The sequence below is a fragment of the Podarcis cretensis genome, assembly GCF_951804945.1.
Source record: "Podarcis cretensis genome assembly, chromosome: 5".
NCBI classification, from domain to species: domain Eukaryota; kingdom Metazoa; phylum Chordata; class Lepidosauria; order Squamata; family Lacertidae; genus Podarcis; species Podarcis cretensis.
The window spans coordinates 3,927,616-3,955,605 of NC_137174.1; the positions used below are offsets into that span (position 1 = coordinate 3,927,616).

General features: G+C 42.5%; 1 protein-coding gene across 1 annotated transcript in view; it reads left to right on the forward strand.

The window, feature by feature from the left end:
- The window catches only part of SHISAL1 (shisa like 1), a 185,682-nt gene that overhangs the window by 48,746 nt on the left and 108,946 nt on the right, over positions 1-27,990 (forward strand). The window contains exon 2 of the mRNA XM_079975504.1: positions 25,829-25,970. The gene's annotated coding sequence lies outside the window, so the exon portion shown is untranslated. The remainder of the gene's footprint in view (positions 1-25,828; positions 25,971-27,990) is intronic.

Here is a 27,990-nt window from a genome sequence, read left to right on the forward strand (position 1 = left end):
GAAAGGAGAATGTTAGCCGTTTTGAGACTCCTTCGGGTAGTGATAAAGCGGGATATCAAATCCAATCTCTTCCTATACATAAACGACATGGTCCAGTGTCTAATATCTCCAGTGTTCCATGCCCCTAAACTGGCCTCAAAACCAAGCTCTGTACTATTATATGCTGATTACGGTATGTGGTCCTCTTATAGGCCTAAAAAGACTGATAAGAGAATTCTCAGTGTGTTGCCAGAGAGAACACCTGGTTGTAAACTATCAGAAAACCTCAAGCTTTTATTTATATGGCAATAAAGCACATAGGCTTGAGCCCGGCAGCCAGGCCTGGACCTGGGCATCATAACAGTTTAATAGCACCACAGAGGGAGGTTTCAAGAAAATGTTTTTGTCTGCCTCTGGAATGTCCTGATAAAGCTATGATGCTCCTACTGCTTTAGGAGAAATCACTTCATCTTGTCCTCCTTGCCCACAATATTTGCCAGCTCAGCTCTTACTGCCCCTTTAAATCACTTTCTTGAAGATTCTGCAAGCTATTGAATGAAGATGGGGACATTTATTCAGCCATGCCCGTCATGTAGCTGTTTAATAATCTACTATCTTTATACCAAAGTGATAACAGTTCTGTTTTCCCTTCCACTATGAACGAGTGTATGTGTTCCTTTTTACATATTATGCTAAACAGATCATTGATATCTGGATTCAATAACTGTAAGTATTTGTTCATGTTTTCTTATAATAGTTCAGTGAATGAATGTGGCTTATTAGGAGGGGATGTTTCTAGGCAGCGCTGAGGAAAGTTCAATTCAGTAATGGATAGAAATAAGCGAGTAACATCCCACACACAACATTATAATGGAATTTTACCCTGGTGTGTTTCTAAATTATTTCAGCAAAGATCTCAGATGATTCAACCAGTCCCGGCATGTCTGATCTTACCAACAATGTTTTATCTGCATACAGATGTCTATGTTGTTGTTATTTAGTCGTTTAGTCGTGTCCGACTCTTCGTGACCCCATGGGCCAGAGCACGCCAGGCCCTCCTGTCTTCCACTGCCTCCCACAGTTTGGTCAGACTCATGCTGGTAGCTTCGAGAACACTGTCCAGCCATCTTGTCCTCTGTCGTCCCCTTCTCTTTGTGCCCTCCATCTTTCCCAAAATCAGGGTCTTTTCCAGGGTCTTCTCTTCTCATGAGGTGGCCAAAGTACTGGAGCCCCAGCTTCATGATCTGTCCTTCCAGTGAGCACTCAGGGCTGGTTTTCTTCAGAATGGATAGGTTTGATCTTCTTGCAGTCCATGGGACTCTCAAGAGTCTCCTCCAGACCATAATTCAAAAGCATCAATTCTTTGGCGATCAGCCTTCTTTATGGTCCAGCTCTCACTTCCATACATCCCTACTGGGAAAATCATGGTTTTAACTATATGGACCTTTGTTGGCAAGGTGATGTCTCTGCTTTGGAGCAGGAACCGGCAAGCCACTCCATGGACAAAGACAACAGATGTCTATAGTATTACTATTTATATTTGAAAATTGCCACAAGAAACCCCAAATATCTGCTAGACTGCCTTCTTCCCCATCATTCTGCCCATCCACTGAGATCATCATCACCTTAGGGCCAAACGAGCGTTAGTCACTTCTTAAGTCCTCTCTTAAGCATGGCAGAAGGCAGGTCAGGTAGAGGATGACAGTAGCCTGATCCAGGTTGAGAGCCCAGTACAAAGTTTTCAACCCTTCTCCCTCTAACACACGGCAGGCTCAAAACAGATTGCCTCGCATGACATGGAGAAAGGTTTCTCTTCCTCTCTCATAACACTAGCATTCATGTACATGCAACAAAGCTGAATGCTGGAAGATTCAGGACAGATAAAACAAATTACTTTTCCATGCAGTGCATAATTAAACTATGGCACTCACACCCACAGGAGGCAGTGATGATCGCCAGCTTGGATGGTTTTGAAAGAGGAGTAGACAAGTTCATGGAGGAGAGGGCTCTCAATGGCTCCTAGCCACAATGGCGCTGCTTTGCTTCCACAGTCAGAGACAGCGATGCTTCTGAATACCAGTTACTGGAGATCGCAGGAGGGAAGAGTGCTGCTCTTGTGCACAGATCCTGCTTGTGAGTTTCCAACAGGCATCTGACTGGCCACTGTGAGAACAGGCTGTTGGACTACATGGACCACTGGCCTGATCCAGCAGGCGCTTCCTATATTCTTATGATTAACATAGTGCATTAATTTCAACCATTCTGCTCTGAGTAGGTCTTAGTTGGATACATCCCTTTATAGGCTCAGATTTATAAATGATGAAATGGGAAATACCAAAAATTGCCAGTTACTAGTAAAACATGCTCAAGTATGCTGTATAATATTTAATGACATGCTCTTTCTTAGGCTGATAGTGAATTTTATTACACAAATTCACTTGCTAAGAGTGAATTGGGGCTGTGAGTTATCTAGCTCTTGTTACTAGAGAAGGTAACAACTTTCCTGGCTTCCTTCTCATCAATTGTTTCACAAGCATTGTCAGTGGCTCACATAATTTAAGGAGCAAATATGCTTACCAGCTGAGATTCATGTGGCAATAAATTTCCCATGCATTCCTTCTGATTCACACTCAGCCAGGCAGGAAGTGATGAAAGTTAAGTAAGAGAGAAAGAGTTATCTTTCTTAGGAAATGTTAAGTGGATTTCATTGAACTGTACTGGAAATGTACGTCTGTTCTCATAAGGAAGCACTCTAAAAATATATTTAGCAGTAAATGAGTCATTGTCTCTCATGAGAATCAAACTGAGGGCCCTCTGGGGTCTCTAGCCCCAAAAGTATATTCAAAATATCATCTGAAAGCCAGTGTGGAATATTAGCCAATCTTTGTCCTAGAAGACCTGGTCTCAATCCCAACTTTCTTCTGTACTTTGAAAAAGTGCATTACTTCTTGATCTCGGTTTCCCACCTGCAAAATGGAGTGCACCCTGAACTATTTCAAAACGTTTTATTGCAATGATAAATAAGATACAGACTGATTTGCACATTTAAATGTAGTATAAAGTCCTAGTGAAGGCAGAATTTGATGTTGCAAGATACATGGAGCCTCTGTTGCTCTGCAACTTTCCCAGATCTCCTATTAATGTCTCAAGTAATATAACATGTGACATGAAGTCATCATGACAGCCACCTTCAAATATCTCAAGGGCTTTCACATGGAAGATGGAGCAAGCTTGCTTTCTCGTGCACCAGAGGGCAGGCCCGGAAACAATGGATCCAAGTTACAAGAAAGGAGATTCCAACTGAACCGCAGGATAAACTTTCTGATGGTGAGAGCTGGTTGACGGTGGAATAGACTTCCTTTGGGAGGTGGTGGACTCTCCTTCCTTGGAGGTTTTTAAGCCGGGGTTGGATGGCCATCTGTCATGGCTGCTTTAGCAAGGTATTGGGCTGGATGACCCTCAGGATCCCTTCTACAGTTCTATGATTCTATGATTCCATGCTGTTGTTGCAGATACTAATATTGTGCAGTTTGAAGCGACTAGATGCATAAAAACTGACCCCTTTTGGAATGAAGCGTTGTCCAGATCAGTTAGATGGTTCAAAGCTTTACTTGCAGAACTTCCTTCAAAAGAGAACTAAAAAGATCACAGATTCCATATAAGATATTGTGCTGTCCAGCACAGGCTCAGCATCTTAGAAATAAAAGATAATTCCAAATAGACCTAGAAGCAGAGGTCTCTGTCTCCTCAGAGCCTCCATTTTGCCTGGAACTGTTGTCCCCTTCAGAAGACGATTTTGCATGTCTTTACTTCAACAGAGCCTGAGAAGGAAGACTCAGCAACCACCCTTCCAAGACGGCAAATTTATAATTCAATACCTCTCATGTGCTCCACCACATCAAAGCTACTGGAAAATAATAACAATAGTTAATTATCAACCCATCTAGGCAGCTCAGAGAGCTCTTCTTGATACACTCCAGTGGAATTTTCCAGTGTTAAACCTTTCAGCAATACACACAGGCATTTTTCCATTCCAGTGTTAATTAAACAATTATACTTAACAGCTGTGTGTTGCCCTCTCCCAGTGACAGAGTGAATGATATGAAAGCAGGGCATTGCACAGTGTCATGCCACGCCATGTATTGTGTTAACAAACAAGCAAAAAAGAGGCAGAGGAGAGCTTCCTGTCTCTCATAATTTTGGCTCTGTTGGCGTGGATCACTGTTGAGCAGAGCCAGATTTAGGTGTGATGAAGCCCTATGCTACTGAAGGTAATGGGGCCCTTTATACGTCCAGCTGTCCTTTGTCAACAACAAATTGTTGCTGTTTTTTGTGTTGAATATATGCTATATGGTAATTTATGGACCCAATAGGTATCTAAAACCATTTTAACTGTTTTTATCTTATATTTTGGAAATGTACATTCATATTTTTTCCTTTAATTTTTTTTAGGCCCCCAATAGAGTGGGGCCCTAAGCTACAGCTTGTTTAGCTTATATGTAAATCCGGAACTGCTGTTGAGATTTGGCAATGGGACCTGATTTGGTCTGCTGCCTATCTAGAAACCTTTCTCTACTTTTCATTGGAAACAGGAAACATCAGGGCAATGATTTCTCAAGACAAACATGATTTCAAATCTTAGGTTTTTCAACTAATGCAATTCACCTCTGGACCCATGGCTGAAGAAACTATGTGCAATCCCTATAGGAACACTAAACATAAGGATGGTATTCAACTAAATTTTACTCAGAGTAAACCCATTGAAACTAATGGATTTCCATAGGGAAATGAAACTGCAGCATGAGGAATGGCCAGACTGCCCAGCCGAGCTGTTTAATGGAGGGGGGAGGCACTGTGAAAGGAGTGGGGCTTGGGGTGAGTTGTGGAGGGTGGGAGAGGAGGTGGCTCAGATGTAAAAAGGGGGGGTGGTCTAGTGGGGGGGTGAAGGGAGAAGCGGGGTTGGCGAGCAGGCGTGGCAGACCCTAGCAATTTTATATTATTAACTTGATTAATCAACCCTTCAACGCAAAGGGTGTTATATGAATATTGGCAATAAAATAAAACTTGCCAAACAACATTATTAAAGCCATATAAAGAATCATTGGCAAACAAACAAACAAAAAGCCCAGGAAATGTTTAGATCAATGGAACTGCTTGGGCATGGGAATCACCAGAGATGTAATAAGGGAGACGAATGCTTCCACCTAGACAAGCAGTTCATCCCAACTCAGGGGAGAATTCATTTATTTCCTTCACAAATCTAACATGCAGGATAAAACTTGCCCTTTGCATTGAAAATTGCTTTTCCTGTTCTGTGCTGCCCCCTCCCCCGAGTGCTCTTTTTTCTGATGCCACCACTCCAGGGGAAGTGTTTAATGCATTCTCAGGGGCTCCCCTCCCCTGCTGCTTTGGACTGAAAAACCAACCAAGCGTTGCCGATCTGCTCACAGATGCTATACCCCTCAAAAATTGCCGAACACCAATAGCATAAAAAGAAACAAAGAGGGTTTAACACACAAAACCTGCTCCAACAACATCTAGCAATAACAGCAGCAAGAAAAAAGAAATCATATTTTGAAATTCAGCTATATTTGCAAAGTGCCTGTGGCAAGCCTGGTAGAAAAGGTATCTTCATGTTATCTTGGCGTGCCTTATTGCATAAACAGGGGTGTGCAGAAGTATACAGATTTGGTACTGAATAACTCAAAGGGAATAGGTTTGCCAAAGTTTTTCCAATCGTGAGTTCTGTAAATGTTTCATGTGAATATCTTTCGCTAAGTTTTCGTGACTTGATGCATCGTTCAGTGGCAGAATCACACAGCAGATCCCAAGTACAGCCTTGCTCTCCCCTCTGTCTGGGGGCCAAACTGTATGATCCAGCAACCAATGTGATACCACCACCCCTACACACACACACACAGCACTGTTATTGGGACAATAACGATAACTCACTCTGCTGAAAATGACTCCAAGTGGCTTTCAAATGCTGTAGAAATACTAAAACCAATTGCAGCAAACCCAATCAATTAAAAACCTAGCAAATGAATCTATGGAGGCCAACCTACCTATCTGCATTTCCTGGAACAATACACAAATTGAAACATAGCCAGCCTTTCAAACTCACACTCCTCTGAATTTTGCAGTGTGTGCCTTAAAAGTGTGCCTTAAAATGCTTTTGTTCATGAAAATAACATATAAAAATGCATTGTAGCTGGGAGAATTTTCTTTGCAAAAGAAACCAAATATTAAAAACCACGCCCACCAACCTTAAATAACCACTCCCACCAGTTTATCATTTGCTGTTTCCACACCGTTCAGTTTGTGCTTGCTGTGGCTGTGCAGAAGCCGTTTCTGCAATCCTCCTTCAACTTAATTCAAGCAAAAGATCTTGAGTGCCTTAGAATTACGGCTTAGAAAGCCATTGCCAGTCAGGGTGTATAATTCCACACTAGATGTGTCAGAAGAATGGGCTTCTCCGGTAAACCTTTCCACATGCTCAATGAATGCAGGACGTGTGGCGGAATGCAAGACAACAAGTTGCTGTTCCTGCTCCCAATCACTGCCCAGGATACAGACTACCCATGGTTGCAGGACTGCCATTTCTGCCATCCCTGACCCTTGGGCATGATGTTTTGGACTAATGGGAGTTAGACCAACCATACCTGGAGAGGCACGGGTTCCACATCCCACTCTACACATCCATAGCATGAACAGTGCCAACGTGTGTACAGTACATCATTGCTGTCCTTCCTGATGAATGCATGGATGGTATTCACTTATTCACCAAATGCACAGAAACTGGATTAGTATAAAAGGTAAAGGTAAAGGACCCTGACAGGTCCAGTCGCAAATGACTCTGGGGTTGCGGCGCTCATCTCGCTTTACTGGCCAAGGGAGCCGACGTTTGTCCACAGACAGTTTTTCCGGGTCATGTGGCCAGCATGACTAAGTCGCTTCTGGTGAAACCAGAGCAGCGCACAAAAACACCGTTTACCTTCCCGCCAGAGCGGTACCTATTTATCTATCTACTTGCACTTTTTGGCATGCTTTCGAACTGCTAGGTGGGCAGGAGCTGGGACAGAGCAATGGGAGCTCACTCCATCATGGAGATTCGAACCGCCGACCTTCCGATCGGCAAGCCCAAGAGGCTCAGTAGTTTAGACCACAGTGCCACCAGCGATTAGTATAAGGCAGCTCCAGATGTTCATAGTTGATTGGCAACAGTGACATCGTGTGTGTTTCTATTGTGTGGGTGGGGGTGCAAGAGATCTGGTAAATTTAGAATCGGGTTGTGGTCTTGTAAAGTTTAGGCAACACTGGTCAGCCTTCCCTCAACCCTCATCTCTGCTTTACCCCTTTTATTCTGTTTACTAGATTTTAGTCCCTCGTTATTCTTGCTTTATTAGTGTGCCATTACTGTACATAGCATTTTGCCAAGTAAGCAAAGAAAGAAGTCCTTGCCTTGAAAAGTCTACAATCTAACTTTGAAGCTGAGGTGGTGAGAACATCTCTCTTCTTTTGTCCACAGACATGGTCATGTTTTTGCTTTTTCTCTTTGTACAGAGTTCCTCTCCTTCTTCATGTTGATTTTAAAAATTCTGCTTATTACTTCTAAATCCATGGACTTTATTTCTCTTTTTAAATTACTCCTCCCAGAGCTCTGTGTTCTTCTGATACCAATCTGTTAGTTAGACCAAAGATCACATCCGTTGCCTCACACCACTCTCCCTTTCCTTTGGCAGCACCTTATCTTTGGAACTCATTGCCTCTAGATATTTGCATGATTCAGTCTCTCCCACTCTTTAAGAAGTGCCTGTGATGATATCTGTTTTCTCCAAACGGCTAAGATTTTAACCAGTTGTTGCTCTTCTTCCATTGTTTGGTCTTCTCTGGCACAAGTTAGGTGTCAAGAGCCATTTTGTGGTTTCATGTCCTAAATGCCTTGGAAAGATGCCCTGTCAGAACCTGGCCTGGAGCTCAGCTGCAGAGTTTCATTCCTGTAGCAGCCCTGCCATCCTTCCTGCAGGGCTGTTGTGATTGGCTGCTGTGAGACATGAGACAGTTTCTGGGATAGAGAGGCAAGTGCTTCTCCTCAGGCAAGCAAAACAATATCTTAAGTACATCTGAAACACACAGCTCAGATTCCTCGCTCATACCTCTATGGGTCTGGCAAGAGGACAGTGAGTCACCACCAGAAGTCTGGTGGAATCTCAGTCCAAAGAATTAAATAGTTTGAATGTGTTTTGAAAGTCCTTCTGGATCAATTGCAGCTCTGAGATGTTGTTGCAATTTCTTCTCCTTTTTTCAGCTGTTAAAGCTAGCTCAAGCAAGATAATGGTTACCAGCTTGCTGCAGGCTTATATTCTTATAAGCAATGCCAGCCAGGTATTTCCTGAGATCCAAGCTTTCACTTAATGCTTCTTAAAATGTTTGCATAAGTTTTTACAGAGTAACTGCAGAGGTGTGGTATTCCGTGCTTACATACCTAGCGGACACAGTCTAGGGCTCAGCAAGATTTGTGCTATTCTTGTTCCACATCTGAAGGTGTTTGTTTCCCCTCGCTGCTTCCGGCTAATGGTATAGGAAATGGGTAGCGTGGAAAGAAAATTCATTATTCCGCATACTGATAAGTTGATAATCAGTGGCAAACAAACCCAGTTTCGCTGCCATGTAGATAAATCTGCAATGGCCCTTTTTCAAACTGTTCCTCTTCCTCTGCCTATACATCAGATATTTAACGGGTGAAACATTTTCTGGCACAGCAGTAAAATGATGGAGAAAGTTTCATGAGATCTATATGCCTGACTGCTCTAGAAGGAAGGGGATCAAAGCCAGTTGAAAAAGTTGGCCACTGAAGAATGATCATTCTACACTTCCCCCCAAATAGACACATCCACCCAGTAGTAATAATAATAATAAATAATAATAATAATAATAATAATAATAATAATAATAATAATAATTTATTTATACCCCGCCCATCTGGCTGAGTTTCCCCAGCCACTCTGGGCGGCTTCCAATCAAGTGTTAAAAACAATACAGCATTAAATATTAAAAACTTCCTTAAACAGGGCTGCCTTCTATGCACATAACTACAGCTTGCCTGATCAGTCATAGTTTTACCAACAGGGTGGTGAACCTTTGATTTAGAAAAATAGTGTTGGTGGAGCAAGAAGGAAGGCAGGTCAGGGGAATCCAAGTCTTGTTGGGAGCCAAGACTGGAAGAGCCTGTTACAGGTAGGTAGCCGTGTTGGTCTGCCGTAGTCAAAACAAAATTAAAAAATTCCTTCCAGTAGCACCTTAGAGACCAACTAAGTTTGTTATTGGTATGAGCTTTCGTGTGCGTTGTGTGATTGACTCAATGGGTACCCAACAGGTTTAGCATAGCCATTGAGTCAATCACCCATCTCCTACTACCCTCCTGAGAAAAACCCCACCCCACCCTCCCACTATAAATAAGGGTCTGGTGACTTCTGTTTCAGTGTATCTGAAGTGTGCATGCACATGAAAGCTTATATACCAAGAACAAACTTAGTTGGTCTCTATGGTGCTACGGGACAATTTTTTTATTTTTTTATATATTTCGACAGGTATCCTTAGAAATTTGTATTTGTCCAAATTTTGTGATGCAGTTCTCCGACCAAACAATGTGTACAAAAATTGGTATATTGGGGAAAACTGTGCTTAAAAATGCAGGTGTCAATGAAAACAGGTTATGAAATTGCATTTTATTAGGGAAATTGCACTTTTTTGCATGTGTTTCAGTTTGGTTTGAAAAACTGAAAAACTGAATTAAACAAATGGGTTCTTCCCTTGTCAGAAGACATAGTTTACTGGAATATCAAGCTCTAATACCTGCTACTTAACAGTTTTTAGTGGTCAGATCAGTCAAGCAATGGCCAGCTGGGCTGGCAGCCTATTTGCCATGAGTTTGCTGTACTTTCTTATGAGCCATGCAAAATTGCCTGTACTCTATTTGACCAGCTAGCATAGCCGTTTTACAGTCACTGGAATGTTTCCACAAATGCCTGAAATCCTTAGCAAGCTTTTTATAGTTGATACTCAATACTGCTTTGCTGTGACAACCTGTATTTGTTTTGGGTGGCGGGTGTGTGTGCGCAAACCACCAGTTGTGTAGAATGCAACAGATGAAGCAGGAATTGTAGTACAATATATGTCAAAGGAGAAAAAACGGAAAAAGAATTCCATGGCATTTTATTCTATGGTATTTTAGTAACAGACAAAGCAATTGCATGCTAATGAACTTATATTCCAAACACAACAGGAACACCAGCTGCTTAAATGTCAGACTTTTTATCCACTGGGTGTTTTCTTATGGATTTAGCCAGTCAATGAAAAAAACCAAGCAAACAAACCTTGGTTAATGAACTGAGTGTGGACCCCTCAAGGAGCTGTATTCCTGCAGAGCTCAAGCAGAAGGAGGCTTCAGAGGCAGACTTTTCACAAGGTCAGGTTGCGTCTCTCTAAAGAGAGCATGTCACAGATTGAAGGTGTTCTTCTCCTAATATATATGCATTTCCCCTGATATCATGCACTTTTAAACATTATTTCCACTAATATACATATATTTGTGTCTACTGTTGCCTTATCATTAGGATATAATATAGGTTTCTGCATATCTTCTTTCTTCTTCTTCCTCTTTGGCAATCACTCGTAGCCAAGTAAAATTGTCTTCCATAAACACGGTTTTAACAATGAGTTCGTAAGTGACTGTGGAGGTCAATTCTGGACCCACACGTCCTTCCACAGTGGGGACATTGGTTCCAGGGCAGGAGTTGATCACAGTGTGGATTTGCCAAGCGTGCCTTCCTCTTAGCACGTTTCTCCCTTGCGTTTAGGGCAGATTTTTGTTTACAACAGTTCTGAGTTCAAGTGTCTTCAAAGTCCATGACACCTTTGGTAAAGGCTGTTCTCCAAGGGGAGCACTCGCAGGCCAGTGTTTCTCAGTTGTCGGTGTTTATACTACATTTTTTTAGATTTGCCTTGAGACAGTCTTTAAACCTCTTTTGTTGACCACCAGCATTACGCTTTCCATTTTTAAGTTCGCAATAGAGTAATTGCTTTGCAAGACGATCATCAGGTATCCACACAACATGACCAGTCCAACGAAGTTGATGTTGAAGAATCATTGCTTCAACACTGGTGATCTTTGCTTCATCCAGTACCCTGATATTAGTTTGCCTGTCTTCCCAAGTGATGTGTTAGATTTTTCAGAGACACCATTGATGGAATCTTCCAAGAAGTTGGAGATGGCATTTGTAAGTGGTCCATGTTTCACAAGTAAGGTTGGTAGTACAATAGCTTTGTAAACAAGCATTTTGGTTTCCCTGCGAATGTCCTGGTCCTCAAACACTGCACTTCAATCAGGAGAAAGCCACACTCACAGAGCTCAGGCGATGCTGGATTTCGGCATCTATGTTGATCCTTGTGGAAAGATAACTGCCTAGGTAGGAAAAGTGATCGACATTTTCCAACGTTACACCATTGAGTTGGATTGTGGCACTGCAGAGGGGTTATTTTGTACTTGTTGGTGCAGCACTTTGGTTTTTTGGGTGTTGAGCATATATTGATTGGAGAACAATATCACAAGATTCAGAGAAGTGCACTTTGTGAATAATAGCCCTGCTTCAGTTCATGCATTGGTTCAGGAATCGTGTTAATCAAAATTATATGTTAGAGATCTATATACTTTCTTATTTAAAAAAAGCAGATGAAGTTCTGCCCTTGCGCAAATGAGAGTTCTGTCTGTTATGGCACATCCGCCTGTGCCCCATGATTTAGTGTTAAAGTGGTGGGCATGCATCACATCTAAAGCCATTGGTCTCTTATATCATGACTGGCAGAAGTTCTACAAGGCTTCAGGCAGAGATCTTTCTCCTACCTTCATTCTTACAAAACAGAAAGAAAAACCCTGAACTTAAGTTGCTCCTTAATCCTGAGACCTTCTGCATGCAAAGTATGTGCTTTACTAGTGATCTATGGCTCTTCCTCTGCAAACAGTTTCTGAAAACCTCAACCACCCCTTTTCCTTCTGTTTTAATCATCCACAGTGTGAAAGGGTAGATATGGGGCCATTAAAAGAGCAGTCACACATCCAGACGGTCTTATTTCCATCTTTACCACTTGGCTAGAGTGTAACCAATACCTATTTCTCACTGAGATGGTAGACCTGTGCCTGGGCTATATACAACATAAGAGAGTATTGGGGGAGGGCACATGACAGAATGTTCTTCTAAATGTAAAGTAGAAAAATCCTAGAGAAATTGTCTAGATGCTTCTACCTGATCTGTATTTTTTCCTATGTAGTTTTGAGGGGGGCTTTACTTATTTTTGCAATAGAGTTTTCTTTGGTGAGGTGCACCCCCATTTGTAGTTGAAGGGGCACAACTCAGATGCAGGTTCACTACCTCAGGAAAACTAGGCCGAGGAAAGAGTATTAAATATGAGTCACATTGTAATTTTATGAGGCATTCTGAAATAGTATGCAGCATCAAACTGGCACTGTGGCAATGAATTTTCATGGCACTCCTGTTGTTGGTATCTTTGTGAAGAGGGGGAGGGGGGAGGAGAAGAAGAAGAAGAAGGAAACAACCAAACTAGGAAAATAAAAATTTTAAAATATTCACTGGAGAAAAAGTCACTATTGAAGTAAATTTTCATCTTCTTTTTTTATATCCCACATTTGAAGGGAAACTAGTAAATGTCCAAGATGCAAAAAGAGATAAAACTTCTATGCATTATAGACGAGATCAAACATTGATTTTTCAAGGGTTCTGATGCAAAACACAGAGGATAAAGTCATGTCTTTATTAGGCCAAATCAATAACAAGGCATATAAAGAGATAAGAAAGGAGTTATATTGTTATTTTACCATCATTTGACTTTTTATAGCAGAAAAGGCAGTTTGCAATATACTAAAAACCAAGCCAAGGCGTAACACCACGAATGTTGATTCCCCCAGTTAATGGTGCACATTAGTAGAAAATTCTCTCTCTCTCTCTCTCTCTCTCTCTCACACACACACACACACACACACACACACACTGCAAAGGGTTCCTTGAGGCGTGAGGCCCATTATTCTCTTATGTTTGAATTGTTTGGGGCCTATGGATACAACACTGCACTCCGAAATTAAATGTTCACATTCTAGAAACTAGGAGCCAAATTAGTTTGGCCACAGGGGAAACCCCTGAAGGAGGACAACTCTGCCCCACCACCCAGGCCCCTACTGGCTGTGCCCTAGAGCAGCATGGGAGCAATTGCAAGATGGCACAGCCCACATTACTCCAGGTGACATATGAACTGGCTCTGTGGAGAAATTGTTGGGATGGCTGAATCTAATTCCAAACTGAGCCATGGGGAGTTCTGGAAAAGCGATGGAGATGGCAGGGCTTGGCAGATGGGCTTAGTTATGCCCTATAGTTAATCTGATTTAATGTGAAGATAGATGGAAGAATTTGAGAAGGGAGCCATGTGCCTCATGGACTAGAAGTTTTTATCTGATTCTTCTGAAAGGCAGGAAAGCTACTACAGAAAGCATTTGAGTCTTCCCAGACCCCCTTGGAACACCATAGACAGGAAGATCAGGGGTTTCAGTTCATAAAACACTTTGCAGTCTTTTGAGCTGAAAAGTTCTAAAATGGGTGGAAGAACAGTATTAATAATGCAACATTTGATTTTTCTATTATTGATTTTGTCACAAAATTATGCTTTCAATATTTCATGACAATGTGAAGAACAAGACACCAACTTCTATGCAGAAGGAGGTTTGTTATAGATGCTCTTTAAAAAATAAATGGAAAGTGCAGTTATTCTGTTCATTTATATCTCACCTTTTCTCCCAGGCGGTGTGCCTTGGCCTCCCCCTCCCCGTTGTATCTTCACAACGTCCCTGTGGGCTAGGTTAGACAGTGACTGAGCAGAGGGCTGAGTTGGAATGGAACCAGCTGACATTTCTGAAAAGTCTTCAGAAGCCGCTCCACCGATGCTGCATGGCAGCTGTAATGGGATGAAAGGTTGGTCTGTGTGATCTCCCAAGGATTCTCAAACCTGGATGTAAAAAAGAGACTGCTAGAGAGAGTCAAACTGGGTGGACAAGTTTAGCCTGGTCACTGCCCTTTGGTCAGGTTTATTGGCTCTAGTGGGGCTCAATGGCCAATCTCCCCATAACTAATAAAATGGCCAAAGTCTCTTTCTGAAAGGAGCATCTCTTGCTTCCATCTCTTGGGAAATGATGCCATGCAGCTGCTTGAGAAAAAGCCATGAGCGTGTTTAGGATGAGTTTAGTCTTGGACTGGAAGAGATACACAAAGTTGCTCTTTGCAAAAATCCTGTTGTCCTGCTGGCCCCCTAGAAATCTGATGGGGAGCAGTGAATGGAAGACTAAATTTAAAATCTTCACTTATTCTCAACACAATGTATATGTGTAAATACAACTAAACAGCACAATAACACCAGTAAACCTCCAGTGACCTCGTTTCACAGAAACACAGTCTCAATGCAGATGGAAAGCCTGGAATTCTAACTAGCGATGAACACTTTTCATTCCTCTCTGCTTTCTCCCCCACCAAATCTTCAATGTGCTACATTTTTAAATTAAAAAGTCATCACAAAATTTTGTAAGGATTTTAATGCACATTTTCCCTAGCATACACATTTTTGCAAGCAATTTTCTCTGATAGAATACATTTTTGTACACACACCCAAAAAGTATACACATTTTTTTTGCTAGGAAAACTGCACCACTGAATTCAGAAAAGGGTGAATTCCCAAGGAGAGCTGTGTTTCAGTTAGCATACTGTTTCAAGAAGCATAAATTAAGTAGATCAACATTAAAATGCAAACAGAACTGACTTCCTCCCCCGTACCTATGTGTAGCATAGTAATTGAATACATGTTCACCCTTCATAAACAGGGATATGTTTGTTTTGCTTTTAACTTGTAAAAGCAGGAGTGTTTCAGGGATGAGGAGCAGCTCCAGTATTCAATCGTGGGATAGCTCAGTTGGTAGAGCATGAGACTCTCAATATCAGGGTCATGGGTTCAAGCTCCTGCATTCAAGGGGGTTGGACTAGATGACCCTCATGGTGCCTTCCAACTCTACAATTCTATGATTCTATGAATGCTAGGTAAGAGGGACACCTGTGGCACTGTGGGTTAAACCACAGAGCCTAGGGCTTGCTGATCAGAAAGTGGTTCGAATCCCCGCGACAGGGTGAGCTCCTGTTGCTCAGTCCCTGCTCCTGCCAACCTAGCAGTTCGAAAGCACGTCAAAGTGCAAGTAGATAAATAGGTACCGCTCCGGTGGGAAGGTAAACGGCGTTTCCGCGCACTGCTCTGGTTCGCCAGAAGTGGCTTAGTCATGCTGGCCACATGACCTGGAAGCTGTATGCCGGCTCCCTCGGCCAATAAAGTGAGATGAGCCCCGCAACCCCAGAGTCAGTCACGACTGGACCTAATGGTCAGGGGTCCCTTTACCTTTACCTATGAATGCTAGCCAACAGCCACCTGCAACAGCTTCTGCTCATGACGGCTCAGCCTTCTGAAAAGAGGTATTTTATTTCCCTACTTCAGTTTAAAGTATGTGCAAAGCCGGCAAAAGCAGCTTAATGGAAGGGAACAGGTACAATAGATGCAGATATACATACAGGGCTCCTTCCACCTTTGCCATTCTGGCAACATAGCATGGCATGTGTTTTCATCTGCAGTCATCCTTTCCCCCCAGATTCGTGGGGCTTCGGGATGCCTCCCTGATCCTTTGTCTGCAGCAGCTGAGGTCACAGGGCATTGCCCTGCAAATCTGCCAGCAAGCTGCTTGAAAGGAGAAAAGGTGAAAGAACTGAAGTTCTCCTGGAGGTGAAACATTCATCAAAGGGTATTTCAGTGCAAATCAAAACAGCCTGCTCCTTGCAGGAAGGAGTTTGTAGGGTGAGAACTGTTAATAGGAATCTCTAACAATAGATGAGTCCCAGTGGTTCAAGTGTTCTAATTGGGCAGGTTTAGATTTAATTTTCACACAGTGTGATCGGGCTCATATCACTGAACCTGCATCTTTTCCCTGAAAGCATAAACAAACATGACGGCCTCTCAGAAGACTTTGGGCGCAATGACAAAGTTGCCTTTGAGTCACCTAGAATAGTAGGGAATGATATTTAATTACACACAGCCTAGTCTGATTTGCAGGGGTGAACAGAGCTCCTACTGAGGTTTGATTAAATTTCAGGAGATTGTAAGCCACTAAGCAACAGGGAAATATACGTTAGGAATGGGCAGAATGGCGGAGCATGTAATTAAAAAAACCCACAAGTTCTTTTTGCCATTTTGCCCTCCAAATTCAACTTTTTGAATTTGTTGTTGTCATTAGACGGTTTTCTACAGCAATTGGAGATGTGAAAAGTCCTCCTGTGGCACTTTCCTGATTTTGATGGATCTCGTTTACAGTCTCAGGCTTATGATAGGCAACATCTGCAAAACATTTCAATTCTGTTGTTCCTCTCCTCTTGTTGAATCTGTGGATCTTGGTGGTCACTCGCTCCGTTCACAGAGAAAGACACCACAGGACAAGTGCCATTTGCCTTGTGCCTCAGGCTCATGCCTCAGGCAGACATGGAGCTTCTGTTACCTGAGGGAGGCAAGACATACACCTTCAGGAACAGCCTCAATTAACCCTTCTCCACCCTCCCTTGTTCAGCTCTGTGCTGGCTGTGCCTAAGCAGGACTCTACAATTTTGCCTTACAATTCACTTGATGTGGAATCAGGTTGTGCTATAGTCTGAGAACTTCCCTGGGCAGGGGTCTCTTCTGATATTCCTTCCTCTTCTGAGAAGAGACGCTGCAACATAGCAAGTGAGCCATAAGTAGTGTCTGCAGAAGTCTTCCATGTCAGTTTCACCTAACTATGCAGAAAATCTGGTTGGATGGGCATCTGTCATGGATGCTTCAGCTAAGATTCCTACATTGCAGGAAGTTGGACTAGATGACTTTTGGGGTCCTTTTTAACTCTACAATCCTATTATTCTATAATGACACTGCTGTCAAGTTTTTACACCCAACACCACTTGGGTCGGGCCTTACTACACAGTTGTATGTGTGAGGAGTGGTGCAGCAACTGGATAGCAGGCACTCATGTGATGAACCCATGAAAAAGCAACTTCGGTGCAGCTGCTGTAATGTCTACAACACAGCCTCAACTTGAAGCTAAAGCCAGGAAAAATCTGACTCTTTCCCCCCAAACAGAGAAACTCCAAAACTCTGATACCAAAATTACATTTATGGAATGGCACTGCATTCACTGTTTGTGAACAGGAACTGAAACAGATGCAAGCAAAGTCGTCAGATGTAGTGATCTACGAGCTGTTACTTTGAAGGAAATTCACAATATGTGAAGTAAGGATCTGATGTCGTGTCGTGGCTAGCGGACAAAGGTGTGTATTAGCAAGTCCTCCACTGGAATCTCCCTTTCTCCATGACCTTGCCATAACTACAGTATGGGGAATAATAAACGTCGACTGCATTAAAAGGCTGCTGAAAGGATCACATCATTCAGAGATACAGACATTTGCAAATGTCGTTATAAATGCTACATATTAAGCAGTCCTCATCATACCAAAGGAAATGAAATTGTTCCAAATGAAATTCTGTCTGGACCAGTCTTGTGACACAAAGCAGTGACTTAACAAAAAATGCATCAAGGCACACATAATAATCTGCATGAAGGAAACCCTTCTATGCAGGAAATAAAACCCACAAAGATTTTTCAGACCATTCTAGAATGTAAATACTGTTTGGAAACTGAAACTCTTTCCTTTCACCCTTTTGTTCATCTGCACTAGAAAGTAGAAATATGTATTCTGAGTGCATAATATAGAGTGCGATGCTGTCTGAGAGATTCCCACATCATCCACCCACTCATTTTCTCACCAAGGGGCAGCGAAAGATGGAAATAACTCTCACGCCCACATACGCAATATACGTGTGCTCCTGGGCAATTTATTTATGATTAATAATATTTTATATGTAAAAAAAACTTGTGGGAAATGGAACAGGCAAACCCAGTCCACACCCAGGTAAACTGAAGCCCATGTGGTTTATAGACCAATAATTCTACTGGAGCCCAATAAAAGTGAATCAACATACACAAAAAGACACTTCAACTTAAGGGAGCTGTGGAAAGATACAGGTACATATGGGAAAGAAATATGAGATCAGCATTAGTTTCTGAGTTAGAGAGAGATTCTGTGTCCAGGCAATCCAAATTCTGTCCCAGGAAAAGCAGGATTTTGTTACCTGTATAAAAGGATGAAAATTGAGCAAATTTGCATAGTTTTCCCCAGCAATTTCTGTTCTGCTGCTGCTCATACTAAGGAACCCACAGCTTCTTTTTAACGAATGAAAATCTTACTTGGTCACCTATTCGGCTTCAGCAACTGCTCCCCCAAGCCTGGCATCGGCATCCAGCTTGGTGGGATACAAAGGGCACCAACTACCACAGCTGATGACAGCTGCCCTTTAAAAAACAAATGTTTACATATCTTTTTTTATAGACTGAGACTGTGAAAAGAATTGCTGAGCCATGCAGCTGTAGCTTTCACAGTTTCCATTACCTGTGGGCCCTACCCCAAATGTGTGCTTCATTGTGGATAATGAAGATGGTGGCAGCTGCCTCACCTGGTACTTCCTCAGTCCAGGCAGTAAAGAGAAGTGCCAGGTCGTTGGAGCTGCACTGGTTTCTGTGTTTGCTCCTTTCCCTCTATTGCCCATTGCTGCCCATCCCCTCTGCCCTCTGGGCTAACCAGGGAAGCACTAGGGGGTCCAATGACAGATTGCTGAGGGCCTACTCAAATCTGGTACTCAAATCTGGTAGGGTGGTCACTCACACATCACCCAAAAAGTGAAAATGCAGCACCAAAAAGAAGATAAGGGAGGTTGGCATAACATTTGCACATGCTGGTGCAAAGAATGCTCCAACTATTGCACAATTGCACTCATTTCACACGCCAGCAAGGTTATGCTTAAAATTCTACAAGGAAGGCTCAAGCAGTATGTGGACTGAGAACTTCCAGAAGTGCAAGCTGGATTTCGAAGGGGCAGAGGAACCAGAGACCAAATTGCAAACATGCGCTGGATTATGGAGAAAGCTAGAGAGTTCCAGAAAGACATCTACTTCTGCTTCATTGACTATGCAAACGCCTTTGACTGTGTCGACCACTGGAAGGACAGATCGTGAAGCTGAGGCTTTGGCCACCTCATGAGAAGAGAAGACTCCGTGGAAAAGACCCTGATGTTGGGAAAGATGGAGGGCACAAGGAGAAGGGGACGACAGAGGACGAGATGGTTGGATAGTGTTGTCGAAGCTACCAGCATGAGACTAAACGACTAAACGAATAAACAACAACAACAACACACACACAGCAAAGGTTCCTGTTTCCGAAAAGGACAGGGGGCATCTGATCTCTCCACTACTTTTAATTGTTCTCCAAGACCTGAAGGAGAGGAAAAAGGGGAAATAGGACATTCCGGAATCAGAAAGTGGGATGGCATGAACACCCCTAACTTCTTCCATAGCCACAGCACCCTTGAACTTAACGAGACTCCAACCATTGATCTCAAACTTTGCTCTCTGAGCCTCTCTCCAGCCTGCTGTTTGCTATCTCCACTGCATAATGCTCACCATACTTTTCTGTGTATAAGAAAACTATGTTTTTTTCTTTAAAAATCATGCTAAGAAGTGGGGGTCGTCTTAGACATGGGTAGTGCATATGGTGGACATTTGATTGGTTGCTGCCAAGGCTGTCAGTGGCTATTGTGCGTGTTATTGCTTGCTGTGTCAATGGGTGGTGTTGATTGGCTGACACTGGCAGTTGGGTGGGTGATTGGCAGCTTCTGCCAGCAATGGGACAGACAGGAGGCGGATTTAGCGACGAAGCTCAACAAATCTGTGCCATCTCCCCCTGTTTTCTTAAATTTGGGTCCCCCAAAATAGGGGTCATCTTATACATGGGGGCATCTTATGGATGGAAAAGTATGGTAACTTCACTCCTAAATTACCCTAAAATACTGACATTGTCTTTTAAACTAACTGACAGTAGATGGAGGGAGACCACTCATTTGCAAATGAAAATTTCTCTTGATCCATTATGTTGTCTTAATGGTCCATCCCCAGGCCATCACCTCAAAAGGAAATTAGCTTTTAACACTTCTTGATTACCTAGGATTAAAGGGTTGTCTGACACACAGCCTAATATACACGGATCTTGATTAGATTCTAACTCATGGGAATCTGACACACAGTTTTAATGCATGAGCCTTAACACTAAGCCTGATCCAGAATTTAAGGTGCCCTGTACCCACCAACTCATAACAATACATTGAAGGTGCCTGCTTGATTTCATTGGGCGGGGAAATGTGATTTTTAATCTTTCTAGACAAAAGCTGAACATCTGAGAAAGGGACCTGGCATTTGAGGCTGAGTCAGAGCCTTGCTCCACCTTGCGCACTCTGGTTAGCAGTGGCTCAAATACCTGAAATCCTTTCATGAGAAGAAGCGCAAAGGATCTGTGGTGAAGGGCCCTTCTGTGACTGGGGCCTCACAAAACCTGGCTGACCTGCACCATATTTGTGGCCTTCATTCGGTGTTCAAAAATCAGAATGGGTTGCGCTAAACAGTTAATCTGAAATGTAAAGAATGAATCAAGGTTCTTTCTGTGGCTTGTGAAAGCAAGCAAGGGTGCGATTTAAGGGTTATTACCATTTTAATCTTGCAAGCCTTTGAAATAGTAAAGGACATTAGCATCTCTGTATCCAAGTTCTCCCATCGTGCTATATTACGCAAAGATTTAGGGCTCTTGCTTTCTTGCTTGCTTTTATGGTTGCTGTGTGGCAAAACTCTGTGAATAAAATAAGCATAGAAGCATTTTCTCCCCCTTCTTGTTAAAAACAAACAACCCTGCAGTCTTAGCAAAAGGGAGAGGAACTTCATGAATAATTCAGCGCTCATGTTTACGCAAAACTTTAAGAAATGCGAATCAGAACTCAGAATGTAGCCCAACGTTTCCAAGATTGCTCCCACCTACACATTCTGCGCAGAAAGAAGCCTGTAGGTCAAAAACTGCAGGCAGCCCGTAGGGAGACGAGCAATGCAAACCTGCGTTTTTCTTTCTGACTGCTAGCCTAGAAACTTAGAAGGTGAAATTAGAATGAGACTGGAATCAAATGTGGAATTCTGATTAAAGGTTTTCAGCAGGGCTGGCATTTGACCTATCAAAGAAGGGGGAATCCATAATGCAAAACTCATGCTTGGTCGGTTGTCCAGTGAATAATAGCTTGGTGTTTAAAGCTTAACCAGATTAATATTGTAACCAAGAAAACAGAGAATTATGTGTAACTTGTGAACCTGTTTTGGCTTCAGAAAAAAAGATTCAGAATGTACTTCCCCTTGCAAATTAATTTGGCTCCCTCTGAAGCTGCACCATAATTCAAACAAGATTTGGAACTGTCAGAGGCAGGCCATTTAAATGTGATCAAGTTTGACCCAAAGGATAGCATTATTCATATCTCTGTAAATCCTACCAGGTGGTTGGCAGAATAAATTTACTTTTTGGCAATGCATAATTATGGGGTTGGGAAGAGTTTGGATTGAAATGTTTGCCAATTGTCAGCTATTATCAACTGAACACCTTTTGTTTGAACACCATCCAGTAAGGACAAATGCACCATATATTCCAGAATTCCATGTATCTAGAGTGGCCTGCCTTGTTTCCCAGACCTGCTAGAGTCAAGGTTACTGGTGTGTTCATCACCTGCTTCGCAACTCATGTTCTGCCCTTTCCAAGTGCTGTAACAACAGGCATTTCTCAACAGGAACAAGGATATCGGGTTCAGGAGAAAGCAGTGCCGGCACTAGCAGTTCTAGCGGCCCAAGTCAATGGAGTCCCACCAAGCCCATTAAATGTGCAGCAGGGAGGAAGGAGCCTCTCAAGTGATGTGGCACAGGGCTGTGGAAAAGTTCTGGGAGGAACTCAAGCCTATTGCCAAAACTGAGGTGCCAACCCTTCGACCAGCTACCATAGCTATGCAATGAAATGTTTTTTTTAAGTGTGCATTTACTTGCTTAGAGTAGATAATAAGATGATAGAAAACTACAACAAAACACAGTACAGTACTGTTCAACTGAATTATAGCACAATTTTAACCACCTTAAACCAAACACATGATATCGAAAAATTAGGATGATTAAATAACATTGTTGACAAATAATTGACTGATTGACTAATTAATCAATAGTATAGGTCTTTTGAGTGTTCAAAGGGTTCGTACATACTGTACATAATACTTAATCCTTGCCACAACCCTGTAAAGTAGGTTATTATTATTACCCCATAGGTAGGGTCAGGTAAAGGATAAAGGGGACCCCTGACCATTAGGTCCAGTCGTGGCCGATTCTGGGGTTGCGGCGCTCATCTCGCTTTATTGGCCAAGGGAGCCAGTGTACAGCTTCCGGGGCATGTGGCCAGAATGACTAAGCTGCTTCTGGCAAACCAGAGCAGTGCACGGAAACACCGTTTACCTTCCCGCTGGAGCGGTACCTATTTATCTACTTGTACTTTGATGTGCTTTCGAACTGCTAGGTTGGCAGGAGAGGTAGGGTCAGACCAACCCTCAAACAAGGTGAGGCAACTGTGTCAAGTGGCAGGATCCACAGGGGCAGCAGATCTGGTCTCCAAATAATGCCTTGCCCGCTGCTGCTGCCATGTGTTGCTTGGAGGCCAGTTCTGCCACCTACTTATCTGTTCCTCACCCCCTGGCATCTCTACAATGATCTCTTGGCAAATACAGTGGTGCCTCGCAAGACGAAAAGAATCCGTTCCGCGATTCTCTTCATCTAGCGGTTTTTTCATCTTGCGAAGTAAGCCCATTGACGGCTTAGCGGATTAGCGCTATTAGCGGCTTAGCGGCTTTTAGCGGCTTTTAGCGGCTTATCAGCTTAGCGGATAAGCAGATAAGCGGCTTAGCGGCTTAGAAAGGGGGGGGGGGAGGAAAAAAAAGTCGGAAAAACTCACAAGACATTTTGTCTTGTGAAGCAAGCCCATAGGGAAATTTGTTTTGCGAAGCGCCTCCAAAACGGAAAACCCTTTCGTCTAGCGGGTTTTTCGTCTTGCGAGGCATTCGTCTTGCGGGGCACCACTGTAGGAGGCACTGCTGGCATGGGCGTAGGCAGGGGGGCAGCTGCTCTCCCCCAAAATCAAGCAAATGAACAAAAATACCTAACTAAAAGTAGAAATTGTTGACAGATTTTGACAGATTTTGAGCACCTGGGGTCAAAAGTCAGTAATTAAAAACAACGGTTTTTGAGACATTTCATTCTGAATCTGCTAGCCCGAGCCAGATAGAGGATTATGACAGGTGGGTGTGCTGCCCCCTCCCAACATAAATCCTGGCTCTGGCCATGACTGCTGGTCTCTTCCTACCTCAAGGAATGAATCACACTGAGGGCCCCACCACCTTTGATTCCCACTTCAGCTGTTGGGTAATATTGATTTGATTCCCCTCCTTGTTTCCAATGTAGATCTTCATGACTCTCTTCTTCCTTGGTGGGGCGGAGCAACATTTTGTAGTTCACCTCCGTGCCAAAATGTCTGAGGCCAACCCTGCCCATAGGAGAAGGAGGGCGAAGCCAGACAGAGAAATAGTTTGCCTTAAGGCCACCTCATAGGTTCATGGCAAAAGGGAGTTTCAATTTGGGATCGCCTGTTTATAAAGACTTAAACAGTTACCTTTAAATAAAGACGGAGAGTACCAAAACCTCAGCTGCAGGTGCTTTCTTGAGAGAGTGAGAACTCTTAAGATATTTTACAATTTAATTAAAAGTCAACATTCATAGTTTGATGGAAAGACTATATTTAATATAAAAAGGTAAAGGGACCCCTGACCGTTAGGTCCAGTTGCAGACGACTCTGGGGTTGCACGCTCATCTTGCTCTATAGGCCGAGGGAGCCGGTGTTTGTCCGTAGGCAGCTTCCGGGTCATGTGGCCAACATGACTAAGCTGCTTCTGGCGAACCAGGGCAGTGGACGGAAATGCTGTTTACCTTCCCACCGGAGCGGTACCTATTTATCTATTTGCACTTTTTGGCATGCTTTTGAACTGCTAGGTGGGCAGGAGCTGGGACAGAGCTCACCCCGTTGCGGGGATTCAAACCACCGACCTTCTGATCGGCAAGTCAGTGGTTTAGACCACAGCGCTACCCGCGTCCCATATTTTAATCAGTATATATTTAATATAGCCAGAACCAAAATAGACTAAAAAGAAAAACAAAAGACAAAGACCAAAATAGTGCTAAGGTTACTAAACTTCCCTGTTTCCCAGGGACAGTCCCCAGATTAACAAATCAGTCCCCATACAAAATCCATTGAAGTTGAAAAGTGTCCCCGGATTCATTGAAAAAAATCTAGTAACCTTAAAATAGTCTTAATTTGGGTGTGGGTTTGTCAATGGTTAAAGTTTGTGCTCACTGATTAAAATTGGTCCACACTGAAGAATTGCTTAAAGCTTTAATCTGCCGGTTAAAGTTTGCAAATCCATTGCTGTTTCTTTGTCTTGCTTGAGGGAGTAGGTTACATTCTATGAGGACTATGGAAGGGTTAATACTAAAAATCAGCTCCCAGACGTTGCTAAGCAACCGTGAACTGCCCTCTGGATCACTTACGAGCCAATGGCGATTTGTTCCGCTGATGTCATTTTGGTACCTTAATATCTATGCAGAAGAACTGTGTGGGTGGAGTTCTGTGAAAATCTACCTGAACTGCTTTTAATTAGTATCATCTAATAAAATTAATTCCTTTTCCTCCTCCAATTTAGCTCCAAAGCTTGATAACTTCGATGGAAGACTTAACAAAGCAAACTGTTGATAGTCATTCAAAATTATTTGTTCCTTCACAATATTTGGATCCTGCACTCAGATTGAACAGTTATTATATATATATATGTGTATATATATATATATATATATATATATATATATATATGCACATAAGATTTATATCCAGACTGTCTTCTGGAACAAGAATCCTTTGGGAATAAATACCCATTTCAGCCTGGAAACATTATAGTTATAATAGTGGCTGACAGCCTTATTCCCATGAAACTCTCACAGGGTTAAGGATCTTTACAAGTAAAGTTGATTCTGGTGAAACAGCATTAACTTGGAGCTTAACGTCATTTATCTGAAAGCCTTGGGGAAAGGCGTAATGTTTTTGAAAAAGGTTCCTTTTCACACAGGGATACATGGAGCAGCTTGAATTACCGAGTGAAGGGCTGAATCTATTTTTTGTAGGGTTCAGGTTTTTCTGCAAACATTTGGGATGGAGAGAAGGGGAGGCTCATGGAGGGGGGAAATCCCCCATTTTTTCATACCATTTTTGGTTCCTCTACACAGCAATTGTTCCCATCTGTAAATGTCCCTTTGCCACACACCCCACACCCCTGGTTGTTATTTAATTGAATGGACCTCTTCTCAGCCAGGCAGGGATCACGAAGTGAACATGAAGGTATCAATAAGCTATATAGTCAATCAAACCCACAGTTTATTTATTTATTTGGCTTTTATATGGATCTTACCAGAAGAGTTCAGAGGAATGCTCAACACTGGCATACAGAAAAACCACCTGGAACCAATAGTTGCTCTAGCCATGCAAAAATTAAACATCAAACACTCACACACGTACATATAAATGCCTATCATTTTAGAATGTAATAATTAATACATCAAAAGAATCAGAGACTAGAAATGTTCTAAAGGTGCGCGTTCTCACTTTAATATTCTCTTTCTTAGCTTTTCAGGTGTAAAAGGAAATGAAGAATGGCAACTTTGCACCTGTCCTTTGACCTGATGTGAATCACTGCTTAGATTTTCAGCAGACAATGGGACAATACGACAATCTTGAACATGGCTTGATGATGCACATAAGAGACAGGTATTTGCCCTCTGCATAATACACCATTTCATTTGCATATACTGCTTTTTTTACATAGGTAGATAAATGCAATGTAATGTGGTATATCGTGTTTGGGAAACAACAAGTATCAATGTCCTTCTGCAAACCTCTGCCTAAAAAACCAAAGAATCACAGAATTGTAGAGTTGGAAGGCACACCAAAGGTCATCTATTCCAACCCCCTGCAATGCAGGAATCTCAACTAAAGCATCCGTGACAGATGGCCATCCAACCTCTGCTTAAAAACCTCCAAGGAAGGAGAGTCCACTGTTGTAAATAAAAATATGCCCTTTTCCCTTATGGGGTATCCAAGAGCCCATATAGAGTCCTTACATAGGTTCCCTATTGGTAGGAGAAAATAACAGAGGCCAATCAGAGAATATTGAGAAGCAAAGCAGCTAGTAAGCTTGATCTTTATTGATCTGTTGCAACAGGGTGCTCCCCTCACACGCAGGAGAAGAAGAGGACCCCCAAAATTGCTTTTGAAATTCTCATCCTGTAGATCAAGACCACCCCGAGAAACATTATGCATTCATCACAGAAGGGGTGTAACCTAAGACCACCCCTCAGATAAAGCGATCTAAAACAGAACATTTGCATGTTGTTTTCTCCTGTCGCTTTGTTTATTTCCTGTCTGGCAGGTTACTTGATTGGATTTCTTGGAGAGCCTGGGCAGTCTTTTGTAATGATAAGGCTCACACTCTTATTCAAACACAGATTAAGACAGGATTTGTGAAGGAAGAGACAATGGGGAGGCTTTTGCATTTTGACCATGCAGAGAAACATTTGCTCAGTTTAGGAATCAAAATGGTTCCAGGTTGGCTTTCCTGTGCTGATCTATGTACGTGTGGTTATGAACGTTGCCATATATCTAAGACCATAAATTCCTATCACACCACCACCTTACGAGGGAGACAGTTCCACTGTCAAACAGCTCTTACCGCCGTCAGAAAGTTCTTCCTGATGTTTAGTTGGAATCTCTTTTATTGTAGCTTGAATCCATTGCTTTGGGTCTTATGCCCAGGAGCAGGAGAAAACAAGCTTGCTGCATGTGATGGCCCTTGAGATATTTGAAAACGGCTATCATATGTTCTCTTTTACAGGTTAAATATACCCAACACCCTCAACCTTTGCATACGTTCCAGCTTATCAACATCCTTCTTAAACTGTGGCGCTCAGAATTGGACACAGTATTCCAGGTGTGGTCTGACCAAGGCAGAATAGAGCGGGACTAGGATATCCCTTCAACTGGACACTGTAATCCCTCCCTCCCTCTCTCTCATAGAGAGGAGCAAAGGGCAATTGTATGACCAGTGCTTTTTTTCTTAAGAAATGTTTAGAGGTACTCTCATTTTCCTACTCATATTGAAATACTGCCCCTCGATGAGGCCAAACTTAAATTCACAAAATGTTTAGGGGTGTGCATACCCCTGCGTACCCCCCAGGAAAAAAGCACTGTGTATGACACTGCTAAATGATGGTGGGGTAACAGATAATAATAATAATAATAATAATAATAATAATAATAATGCCCCGCCTATCTGCCTGGGTTTCCCAAACCACTCTGGGCGGCTTCCAGTATATCTAAAAACATAATAAAATGTCAAACATTAAAAACTACCCGATACAGGGCTGCCTTCAGATGTCTTCTAAAAGCCTTACCTTGTGTCTCATGCAAAGACACACTGTTCTGCCATCCCTGTTTTGGAAAGCTTTAAAAGATTGAAGGTTCATTCTTATACGAGCAAAAATAATAATAATCTATGATTATTCTGTATTATGTAATTATTGTCTCAAGGGTATCATTAGATGACTAATGGAAGGTTTTGATCACTTGTTTTATACTGTATCAATAGAAATAGTGAAAATTGCTATTTCTCCTCAAAATATTGTAAAACTGGTTGTCAATCCAAGGGTGTGATAGTCCACAGACATTGTACTGTTTCCCCAGATGCTGGATTCCCCATTCTCTAAGATTTGACTACATGAATGGAACTTTG